Source organism: Mobula birostris, chromosome 13 (assembly GCF_030028105.1).
Source record: "Mobula birostris isolate sMobBir1 chromosome 13, sMobBir1.hap1, whole genome shotgun sequence".
Taxonomy (NCBI): domain Eukaryota; kingdom Metazoa; phylum Chordata; class Chondrichthyes; order Myliobatiformes; family Myliobatidae; genus Mobula; species Mobula birostris.
Window position 1 is genome coordinate 46605508 of NC_092382.1, and position 12227 is coordinate 46617734.

General features: G+C 46.0%; 1 pseudogene; it reads left to right on the forward strand.

Moving 5' to 3' along the window:
• The first annotated feature begins 554 nt into the window (after positions 1-554).
• LOC140207922 (uncharacterized) lies at positions 555-1829 on the forward strand (annotated as a pseudogene).
• Positions 1830-12227: the final 10398 nt, after the last annotated feature.

Below are 12227 nucleotides of genomic sequence, written 5' to 3' on the forward strand. Positions count from 1 at the left end.
GCCATTCCAGAAATCAGCACTGTGCCCAGTTATAAGATGATATCTCTCTCCAACTTGGGTTAAACTTCACTGTAACAATGTGATGCCAGATCAGACCTTGGCAACTCAAGTGATCGCATCTGATATATTGTCCTACAAACATTGATGGATTTTGTAAATCTTTTTTACAGGTTAAAAATGACAAGAAATTTGTCTACGGGAACCTCGAACAAAACACACCAGTTTTGCTGTCTCTGTCCAGATATTCAAGAAGTGGAGCAAGGGATTCACTCGATCATCCTTCCTGCTCAGACTGTGCGGAGGGATTCAATCAATCATCTGACCGACTGGCATGCCTGTCATTTGACACAGCGGGGGACTCATTCATCTGTTCAGACATTGGGAATAGATTCAATCAGCAAGTTCACTCTGGGACAAGACCATTCACCTGTTCTGTGTGTGAGAAGGGATTCAGTCAGTCTTCCCACCTGTGGACACACCAGTCAGTTCACGGTGGGTAGAGGCTGGTTGTCTGCTGAATTTGTGGTGAAGGATTCACTTGGTCATCTGACCTAATGGCTCACCAGCGCGTTCACACTGGACAGAGGCCATTCACCTGCTCAGACTGTGGGAAGGGATTCACTTCGTCATCTCAGTTACTGAGACACTAGTCAGTTCACACCGGAGAGAGGCCATTCACCTGCTCAGACTGTGGGAAGGGATTCACTCAGTCATCTCAGTTACTGAGACACCAGTCAGTTCACACCGGAGAGAGGCTATTCACCTGCTCAGACTGTGGGAAGGGATTCACTTGCTCAACCAAACTGAAGTTACATCAGCGAATTCACACTGGAGAGAGGCCATTCTCCTGCTCATTGTGTGGGAAGGGATTCACACAGTTAGCTAGCCTACAAGCACACCAGTCAGTTCACACTGGGGACAGGCCGTTCACCTGCTCAGACTGTGGGAAGGGATTCACTTTGTCATCTCAGTTACTGAGACACCAGTCAGTTCACACTGGGGACAGGTCGTTCACCTGCTCAGACTGTGGGAAGGGATTCACTCGGTCATCTCAACTGAAGGTACATCAGCGAGTTCACACAGGGGAGAGGCCATTCACCTGCTCAGACTGTGGGAAGGGATTTGCTGAATCATCTCAACTGAAGGTACATCAGCGAGTTCACACTGGAGAGAGGCCATTCTCCTGCCCAGACTGTGGGAAGGGATTTGCACAGTTATCTGGCCTACAAGCACACCAGTCAGTTCACACTGGGGAGAGGCCGTTCATCTGCTCAGACTGTGCGAAAGGATTCACTTGGTCATCTCAACTGAAGTTATATCAACGAGTTCACACTGGAGAAAAGCCTTTCACCTGCTCAGACTGTGGGAAGGGATTCACTTCATCATCTCAACTGAAGGTACATCAGCGAGTTCACACAGGGGAGAGGCCGTTCACCTGCTCAGTCTGTAGGAAGGGATTTATTAGGTCATTTAATCTGAAGCTGCATCAACGAGTTCACACCGGAGAGAGGCCATTCACCTGCTCAGACTGTGGTAAGGGATTCACTCAGTCATCTCAACTGATGGTACATCAGCGAGTTCACACAGGGCAGAGGCCGTTCGCCTGCTCATTCTGTGGGAAGGGATTCATTAGGTCATTTAATCTGAAGCTACATCATCGAGTTCACACTGGTGAAAAGCCTTTCACCTGCTCAGTCTGCGGGAAAGCATTCATTCAGTCATCTCATCTACTGAGACACCAGAGAAATCACACTGGAGAGAGGCCGATCACCTGCTCAGACATTGGGAAGAGATTCTCTCAACCAAATCAACCAAATGTGCATCATTAAGTTCACACTGAGGAGAGGCCGTTCACCTGCTGTGAATGTGGGAAGGGATTCATTCAGTTATCTATCGGTTGGCTAGCAGGTTAATATAGGGGGTAATTGCCCCCCAGCCCAGCCAGACTTAAGAAATCTCGTTTGGGTGTATGCTGCGTGATGTGTCCCCTGTTACAAATCAGTACCCCGAAATAACAAACAGTACACAATATGTGATTAAACGATTGAGCCTTATAATTCTTACTTTGACTATAGGGTTTGTAAAGAAAATAAAACAACAAAAAAAAAGCAAAAGGCTCTCTGTTCGCATCTTTTTATCTACCCCTGGCAAAAGACCGAACTCCAAAACCCTGTTATCTCTAGTCATAACCTAAGCATTGCTGCTACAGAGAAACCATTACCTCAGCAGTGAAACATTGCTGAGAGGCCGTTACTTCAGCAGTGAAACCCTACAGCGTGTTACACCTGTGACACACTACCGGGTTCACACCGGGGAGAAAGTTTCAATAAGCTGCATGCTGGATATTTGTCCATCACCGTTGCTTAATGCAATTTCGAGAGTGACTGTTGGAGCTGAACTCTGCAATTATTGCTGCTGCTCACCACACCCAGTTCTGCACCCTGGTCACTGGGCATGGGAGGAGTTTCTTCTGCTGCATATTCACCTTTAATGAGACTGGAGTTTAATATTCTGGATCTCAGACAAACAAATCAGTTCTATTTTAAACACTGTCTTTGGTACTAGTGAATTTATAACACACCTAGTGTACAATAGAGAGTCAATTCAGGCCGGCTGGACCCTGCCAGTGATTCTGTTCCACAACGGTCCTTTTAAATCCTCCCTAGTTGTTCCCCTCTCACTCTTCCTGTGGTGATGGGCTCCAAACAGTCACCACTCTGTGGGTGAAGAGGTTTCCCTTGAATTTTCTGCAGACTGAAGAAGTCGATCTGACTGCAGTTCTGTCTGAGATGTTGTTCGTCCCTCTAATCTCTCTGCTGAGGAAGAATAACATTGGTAGTTAACCTCCTTAATCACAGCTCATTTCCACATCATGGGTCATTTTCCCTGCTTCTAAAGGGCTGTTAGAAAACACCACTGTCCTCTAAAGTCTGAAAGCAGAATGGGAAACCATTAGTTGGATGTTCAACAAAGCAGGGTCAGAAACCAGAGGCAGGTCTGCACAGGGCAGAGTTTGGGGCTCTAGACGATGGTCGGGGTAAGAACGTATGATGAGGAGAAGGGAATCAGCAGCGGGGCGTGGTAACGAATGAGAGCGTAGCAACATTTGGAAGCTGATTGACAGAGAAAACAATTTGGTTGTCTGACTGATGACACAAGCAATGCCTGTTGTGAGGTGCTCCTTTGTTCGAGGAACATGTGTGAGTTGGGATGGTTATATCTATTGAGGGAGTTGTTCCTGCTTGTTTATCCTGTAATATTATATCCGGATGGTTATTATGGATTGTCCTATATGTAACACTGTACTTATTATCATAAAATTTGTAAGATTTTGACTCTAAAGCTGAACCAGGCTTGAATTTATGGTACCTTAATGAAGTTTAGGTGGTCATTCATGAGTTTGTATTTTAAAGCAAGACTTTGGTGAATGATGTTTGCCACTTGATTTTACCTTTGTAAGTAATCAGATTGAGTTAAGCTGCTGCAGGATTCTGGAATGTGTCGGATTGTGTCTGGTTTCTCTTGGCATTTTCTGCATTTATTGCCTTGTCTGTTTGTCTTTTATGTAGTTTTGATATATGTGTGGTACATGGCATGGTGGTTAAGGCATCGGTCCAGTGATCTGAAGGTGGCTAGTTCGAGCCTCATATGGGCAGCGTGTTGTGTCCTTGAGCAGGGCACTTAACCACACATTGCTCTGCGGCGACACTGGTGCCAAGCTGTATGAGTCCTAGTGCCCTTCCCTTAGACAACATCAGGGGCGTGGAGAGGGGAGACTTGCAGCATGGGCAACTGCCGGTCTTCCATACAACCTTGCCCATGCAGCAGTCATCATCGAAAATTGATGGACAGCCGAAGATTTTTTTTTTTAATGTTTGAGAATGTTAACCACCTTGACCTGTATTTCCCCAAGGAAACCCTGTTTCTGGGAAGAGGTCTCCAACTCTGAGTCGGGCTCTCTATACTTCCTTGTCACCAGCTAGTCTGCTGAGATCATTGAGATGCCTCCCATGGAGGGTTATACTCATTCCACCGGTTAATGTTTTCTTCCATAGTGATGATTCATTTCTCTGAGTTGGCCTCTCATTTAAGTTTTCTGGTCTGTATTTCTTATCAGAATTGCATATACCTGCATGGAGTGCTGAATCCTTTTTATTTTGTATGAAAATATATACTTTAGAAATATTATCAGGTAGTTGGTTGATTTTTTTTAAATGTCTGTTATAGCTCTTCCTCCTTCTGATCTACTACTGTACAGACTCTTGCCATCTTCAGAAGTTTTCTGATGACTCTGCCATAGGTGGATGCAACAGCAAGGGAGATGAGACTGAGTACAGGGCTACGGTAGAAAGCTTTGTCACATGGTGTGAGCAGAATTATCTGCAGCTTAATGTGAAGAACACTAAGGAGCTGGTGGTGGACTTGAGGAGGGATAAGGCACCGGTGACCCCTGTTTCCATCTAGGTATGTGTGGACATGGTGGAGGATTGCAAATACCTGGGGATACGAATTGACAATAAACTGCACTGGTGAAAGAACACTGAGGCTGTCTACAAGTAGGGTCAGACCCGTCTCTATTTCCTGAGGAGACTGAGGTCCTTTAACATCTGCCGGACAATGCTGAGGATGTTCTACGAGTCTGTGGTGGCCAGTGCTATCATGGTTGCTGTTGTGAGCTGGGGCAGCAGGCTGAGAGTAGCAGACACCAACAGAATCAACAAACTCATTCGTAAGGCGAGTGATGTTGTTGGGATGGAACTGGACTCTCTCACGGTGGTGTCTGAAAGGAGGATGCTGTGCAAGTTGCATTTCATCTTGGTCAACGTCTCCCATCCACTACATAATGTACTGGGTGGTCACAGGAGTACATTCAGCCAGAGACTCATTCCACCGAGATGCAGCACAGAGCTCCATAGGAAGTCATTCCTGCCTGTGTTCATCAAACTTTACAACTCCTCCCTTGGAGTGTCAGACACCCTAAGCCAATAGGCTGGTCCTGGACTTATTTCCTGGCATAATTTAAATATTACTATTTAATTATTTGCAGTTTTATATTGCTATATTTATACTCTATTCTTGGTTGGGCAACTGTAACGAAAATCAATTTCCCTCGGGATCAATAAAGTATGACTATGACTATGACTATGATCTCAGTGGCATTAATCTAAATGTGTTTGAGTGTTGTGACGAGAATACACATAAATTAAGATGTTTGCTGGCCTGGGTTAGCATCAGTGGCATCAGCAGTTGGTCTGCCACCTGTCCTCAGGTGAAGGAGAGATAAGGAACAATGAAGCAGCATCTGGAGATGTTAATGAAGGGACGGGAGAGAGAGCTGTCTAAAGCGGCTCCCCCTTTGAACCCTGAACTGTTTGAAGTGATGGACAGGCGATACCCCAGCAGGGGGATAAAAAGGGACAGGTTCGCTAAGGCAGGACACACACGACACTCGAAGTAAGGAGACCCTGGAAGCGGTGCGCCTCTCACAGCAGTTATAATGGGTGACTTCAATCTACATGTAGATTGGGTGAACCAAATTGGTAAAGGTGCTGAGGAAGAGGATTTCTTGGAATGTATGCGGGATGGTTTTTTGAACCAACATGTCGAGGAACCGACTAGAGAGCAGGCTATTCTGGACTGGGTTTTGAGCAATGAGGAAGGGTTAATTAGCAATCTTGTCGTGAGAGGCCCCTTGGGTAAGAGTGACCATAATATGGTAGAATTCTTCATTAAGATGGAGAGTGACATAGTTAATTCAGAAACAATGGTTCTGAACTTAAAGAGGGGTAACTTTGAAGGTATGAGACGTGAATTAGCTAAGATAGACTGGCAAATGACACTTAAAGGATTGAGGGTGGATATGCAATGGCAAGCATTTAAAGGTTGCATGGATGAACTGCAACAAATGTTCATCCCTGTTTGGCAAAAGAATAAATCAAGGAAGGTAGTGCACCCGTGGCTGACAAGAGAAATTAGGGATAGTATCAATTCCAAAGAAGCAGCATACAAATTAGCCAGAGAAAGTGGCTCACCTGAGGACTGGGAGAAATTCAGAGTTCAGCAGAGTAGGACAAAGGGCTTAATTAGGAAGGGGAAAAAAGATTATGAGAGAAAACTGGCAGGCAACATAAAAACGGACTGTAAAAGCTTTTATAGATATGTAAAAAGGAAAAGACTGGTAAAGACAAATGTAGGTCCCCTGCAGACAGAAACAGGTGAGTTGATTATGGGGAACAAGGACATGGCAGACCAATTGAATAATTACTTTGGTTCTGTCTTCACTAAGGAGGACATAAATAATCTTCCAGAAATAGTAGGGGACAGAGGGTCCAGTGAGATGGAGGAACTGAGCGAAATACATTTTAGTAGGGAAGTGGTGTTAGGTAAATTGAAGGGATTGAAGGCAGATAAATCCCCAGGGCCAGATGGTCTGCATCCCAGGGTGCTTAAGGAAGTAGCCTAAGAAATAGTGGATGCATTAGTGATAATTTTTCAAAACTCGTTAGATTCTGGACTAGTTCCTGAGGATTGGAGAGTGGCTAATGTAACTCCACTTTTTAAAAAAGGAGGGAGAGAGAAACCGGGGAATTATAGACCGGTTAGCCTAACGTCGGTGGTGGGGAAACTGCTGGAGTCAGTTATCAAGGATGTGATAACAGCACATTTGGAAAATGGTGAAATGATCGGACAAAGTCAGCATGGATTTGTGAAAGGAAAATCATGTCTGACGAATCTCATAGAATTTTTTGAGGATGTAACTAGTAGAGTGGATAGGGGAGAACCAGTGGATGTGGTATATCTGGATTTTCAGAAGGCTTTTGACAAGGTCCCACACAGGAGATTAGTGTGCAAACTTAAAGCACACGGTATTGGGGGTAAGGTATTGGTGTGGGTGGAGAGTTGGTTAGCAGACAGGAAGCAAAAAGTGGGAATAAACGGGACCTTTTCAGAATGGCAGGCGGTGACTAGTGGGGTACCGCAAGGCTCAGTGCTGGGACCCCAGTTGTTTACAATATATATTAATGACTTGGATGAGGGAATTAAATGCAGCATCTCCAAGTTTGCAGATGACACGAAGCTGGGTGGCAGTGTTAGCTGTGAGGAGGATGCTAAGAGGATGCAGGGTGACTTGGATAGGTTGGGTGAGTGGGCAAATTCATGGCAGATGCAATTTAATGTGGATAAATGTGAAGTTATCCAATTTGGTGGCAAAAATAGGAAAACAGGTTATTATCTGAATGGTGGCCGATTAGGAAAAGGGGAGGTGCAACGAGACCTGGGTGTCATTATACACCAGTCATTGAAAGTGGGCATGCAGGTACAGCAGGCGGTGAAAAAGGCGAATGGTATGCTGGCATTTATAGCGAGAGGATTTGAGTACAGGAGCAGGGAGGTACTACTGCAGTTGTACAAGGCCTTGGTGAGACCACACTTGGAGTATTGTGTGCAGTTTTGGTCCCCTAATCTGAGGAAAGACATCCTTGCCATAGAGGGAGTACAGAGAAGGTTCACCAGATTGATTCCTGGGATGGCAGGACTTTCATATGAAGAAAGAATGGATGAACTGGGCTTGTACTCGTTGGAATTTAGAAGATTGAGGGGGGATCTGATTGAAACGTATAAGATCCTAAAGGGATTGGACAGGCTAGGTGCAGGAAGATTGTTCCCGATGTTGGGGAAGTCCAGAACGAGGGGTCACAGTTTGAGGATAGAGGGGAAGCCTTTTAGGACTGAGATTAGGAAAAACTTCTTCACACAGAGAGTGGTGAATCTGTGGAATTCTCTGCCACAGGAAACAGTTGAGGCCAGTTCATTGGCTATATTTAAGCGGGAGTTAGATATGGCCCTAGTGGCTACGGGGGTCAGGGGGTATGGAGGGAAGGCTGGGGCGGGGTTCTGAGTCGGATGATCAGCCATGATCATAGTAAATGGCGGTGCCGGCTCGAAGGGCCGAATGCCCTACTCCTGCACCTATTTTCTATGTTTCTATCTAGACCATCCCACATTCGGTGGGTTTCAGTGAGATTTAACATGCCCCACCCGCATTTATTAAACGTGTCAGTGCAGGAGTACAGGCCCACGGCTGGCAAACGCTCATCATATCTTAACCCCTTCATCCCCAGAATCATCTTCTTGAACATCCTCTGGACTGTCCAACGACAACACACCTTTTCCGAGATATGGGTCCAAATACTCTTAAGTGCGGCCTAAGTCGTGTCTTATAAAGTACCAGCATTATCTCCTTGCTTATGTATTCTAATTCACTTTAAATAAATGCCAGCATTGCATTTGCCTTCTTTCCCACAGACTCCACCTGTAAATTAACCTTCTGGGAATCTTGCCCGAGGATTCATATTTCCTTCTGTACTTCTGTTGTTTGAACCTTCTGCCCAATCAGATAATAGTTCACTATTGTTCCTTTTGCCAAAATGCATTATCCAATTTTGTTTGGAGCCTCATCTGGCTGCACGTACGTTATATCCGGTAACTTTCTTCGGAGGCTCTGAGTTAGCGAAATCGATCCTAGCAGAAAAGCGATGGAGCTCGTCTGGGAGAGAGGCCGCCAGGTTGGTTGCACCACAACGCGAATGCAGGTGGTGACGACGGCTGCCTCCTCACGGTTAGGTCTCCTGGATTTTCAGTCGGCTTCTTTCTACGGGCCAATTGATTTGCTTCATTTTATAACCATTCTGCTCGAACGTTGTGCATAATCGTCTTATTTCCCCATGGGGACTCTGTGGTCCGAAATACTTCTCACACAATTAATCAAAGTATAATGAAACACTGTACGTTTGGAGGCGTGATGCTGGCAGATATTGTTGAGGTATAAGTCCGTGCGACTGGTTTTCCGATGGACGCTGTGTCCGAGGCTACAGACCGGTTTCCGTCATGTTAGAATCTCCAGGAATAAGAGGTAACCACTCTCCTCCATCTCCATCGGAAGTTGAATGTTCGGATATATAACTGTTCAGATGTCTCTGGAACGGCTGGAGTGTCTGGGGTCTATAAGGCCTCACTTAGAAGTGTAATTGACGTATCTGAAGAACCATTTGGGGCGATTAAGCCAGAACACTCTCCTTAATGTTCCCCATGTAGAAATTAGCAAACGCCGGTCTCAAAAGCGATCCCGTGGTCATTCCGTCAATTTGTTCATTACAGTTTCCCTTCTAGAGTAAGTACGTTGACGTAAGGGTGTGTTCAAAAAGACCACTGGGACTCTCTCAACGCTTGGCCGCAGGAGAACCAAGCTGTCCTTACTGCGAACTCATGTGAGCAGGGACACCACGTGGAAACGTGGAAACGACGTGTCTTCCGGGGTCAGCTGGATGTATTTTAATCGCTTTTACGAAGTCGGTCGAATTCATGAAGCAATGCTCATACTCCAAACAAAGGGAGACAGCATAGCCGTTAGATGCGTAGTGGAGTGGTAAGTCTGGAATTGAATTGCAAACAGATTGGAGCAGCAACGACCTGATTGGATGAAGACCAATGGAATAGGATAGATGGACGACATAGACCGTGCTGTCTGTGATGGGTTGGCCCCTTAATTATACCGGCTGCTTTTCCAAGTGAGTCGAAAGTGAAGTCAGAGTACATGGAGAGGAGGCTGGTTTCCGTGACGAGCTGCGCTGTATCCGTAACCCTCGACAGTTTCTTACAACCACAGGAGGAGCAGTTTGCTGTGCCAAGCCGTGATGAATCCGGTCAGGACGCTTTCTGCAAAGGTCAGTGTGGACGTGGCTACAGGAGTGTGTGCTGCCATGTTTCCCTGTATGAGGAAGGTGGTGGTGGTGGTGGGGGGGGGGGGGTGATGGTGATGCTGGTCCCACAGATTGTCTCCATTGTCGTAGAGGGGGCAGGTGATGATGGCCTTGCATCCGTCTCTGTGTATTGATTAGGGAAAGGACCGCTCAGTCTCTGATGTGACTGCAGTTCTTTGTGCTTGATGGAGGAAGTGCCGTGGCCCTTCACTCCTGCTGATCACTGTGTCCAGCAAACAGCTGGTCGTCCTCCAGCAGGTCTCACACCTACTGCTTATCGGGACATCGCAGACCCAGCCCACTCCCGTGGGTTCCTCCTTGACCAGAAAACTCTGGTTTTCTATAGAGCGCTGGTCAGGTTGCATGTGGACTATTGCATTCAGCTTCCTTCGCCCGGATTACGAATGATGCTGAGGATTTGGAAAGGCTATAGAAGAGGTTATAAGAAGGACCTTTAGGAAGAGATCTAGAAGGTGGAGTTGTACAAACTTGGGTTGTTCCTTCCGGAGTGGCAGAAGCCAAGGGGAGAACTGAGACGATCACTATTGTCATAAAAGGAAGTGATTTATCAATCTCTGCTTAGGTTCCACCTGGAGTTTGTATTTAGTTCCGGTCGCCCCATTACAGGAAGGATGCCAAGGCTCTGGAAAGGGTTTAGCAGAGGTTTATAGGGAGGAGATCAACAAGGAGGATTTTCACGAACTTGTGTTATTTTTTTTTCCAGAATGGCGGTCGCCAAAGGGAGGCAGCGAGGCTTATAAGAGTCATAAATACAGTAGACAACTGTAATCCTTCTCACAGCATCAAAACACCGAATATCAGAGGACATGCAATGAAGGTGAGAGGGGAAAACGTTCAAAGGAGATGTGCGGGGGAATGTTTAAAATAAAACAAAGCAGAGTTCCGGGTGTCTGTAATGTGTTTCTGGGGTGGTGTCAGAGGCTGGTAAAACAATGCTATTGACGAGGTTCTGGATTATACAAACAAATACACAGAGAAGGAAGCGACATGGGCAACATGCTGGCAGATGGATTAGTTTAATCCGGCATGACCAGCTTAATCACATTAGCCCAACATCACAGACTACATTTTCATTTCCTGTCCCGCAGTTATATGGAGAAACGGAGAAATAATCACTGATGAACGGAATTTCGTTTCCGCTCTGCCCTGAACATCAGGTCCTTCATTCTGAGTCTGTGACCCATGGTAATAGAATTCTCATTCAGGAGAGACATCCTCCCTGAAATCGATCCGGTCCAAATATCTGAAAGAATCCAACATTTTCCTGCCAATTGCAGAGAATACAGGCACAGCTCACCCACTGTCCCCTCACACAAACAGATTGCCATCTGTTGTACCAGTCCGGTTAGTGTAAGAATAGTCCCTCCACTCGCTCTGTTGCAGGGATATCTTTGCTGAGGAACTGTGACCAGACCTGGAAATGATATTAAAGGCGCTTTTTCACCAGAACCCCATAAGCCAACTCGCAGTAACACCTCTCTGCCCCGCTTCTCCAATACTCCTGTATTACAGGAGAAAATACCGTTTACCATACCATGTACCTGAATTTTAACTCACAATAATTTATTTTCAGACCCCCCAGGTCCCTCTGAACATTTCACTGTGCCACCACGGTAATATGGCATTTCTAGTTTGTATCTCTTGGAAAGAATGGTCTCAAATTTCCCCACACTTGGTCCATCTGCCACATCCTCACTCATTCAGTTCATTTGACATCCTCAAACTGTCTCCGAACCCCGCTCTCTCCTAAATCTGCCACCAAGCTTATAACAGCAGCAGACATGGATACAATAGATTGTGAGCAGCTGTGGGGGTCTCGGACCAATCCCGGTGTCACCCAACTGGTCACTGCTTCCGAAATGGAAAATGGCCCATTTATCCCCTCTCTCTGCCTTTGACACGCTCATTGCATCTGAGTCCACACAAGCATATTATCCACAATCCCATGCGCTAATCAGAAACTTTCTTCAAATCCATCTACACCACATTCATCAGTTCCCTGTTTTCCATCTGTTTGTCCTTTCTTCGACTCACACTGACTTTTCCAACGCTGTTGTTGCTGTTATCCGATCTATGTGGGTGGGTATGTGAGTTCTGGGTCTGTTTGTCTGCCTTTAGGAAACTGTGTATATACAATGGAACATTTGACTGTCCGTGGTTCAGTGCAGCAGTTGTATTGGAAATATCTGTCAGTGTCTCTGTGCTCTGTAACACACCCTGTGTGTAAGACAGAAGCGGCTGCTCTGTACCTTGTCACACCATAGGAGGGTATCGGATTTGAATGAAGTCTTTGCCTGTGTGCAGGAGAACGAAACTGGGTCAGTGAGGGAGAAGTAAATGTCAGTCGGCTGTGTGAAGCCAGTACCAGTCTGTCTGTCTCTCTGTCTGTCTGTCGTCTGTATGTCTGCCTCTCTCTCTCTCTCTCTCTCTCTCTTACTCCCTTCC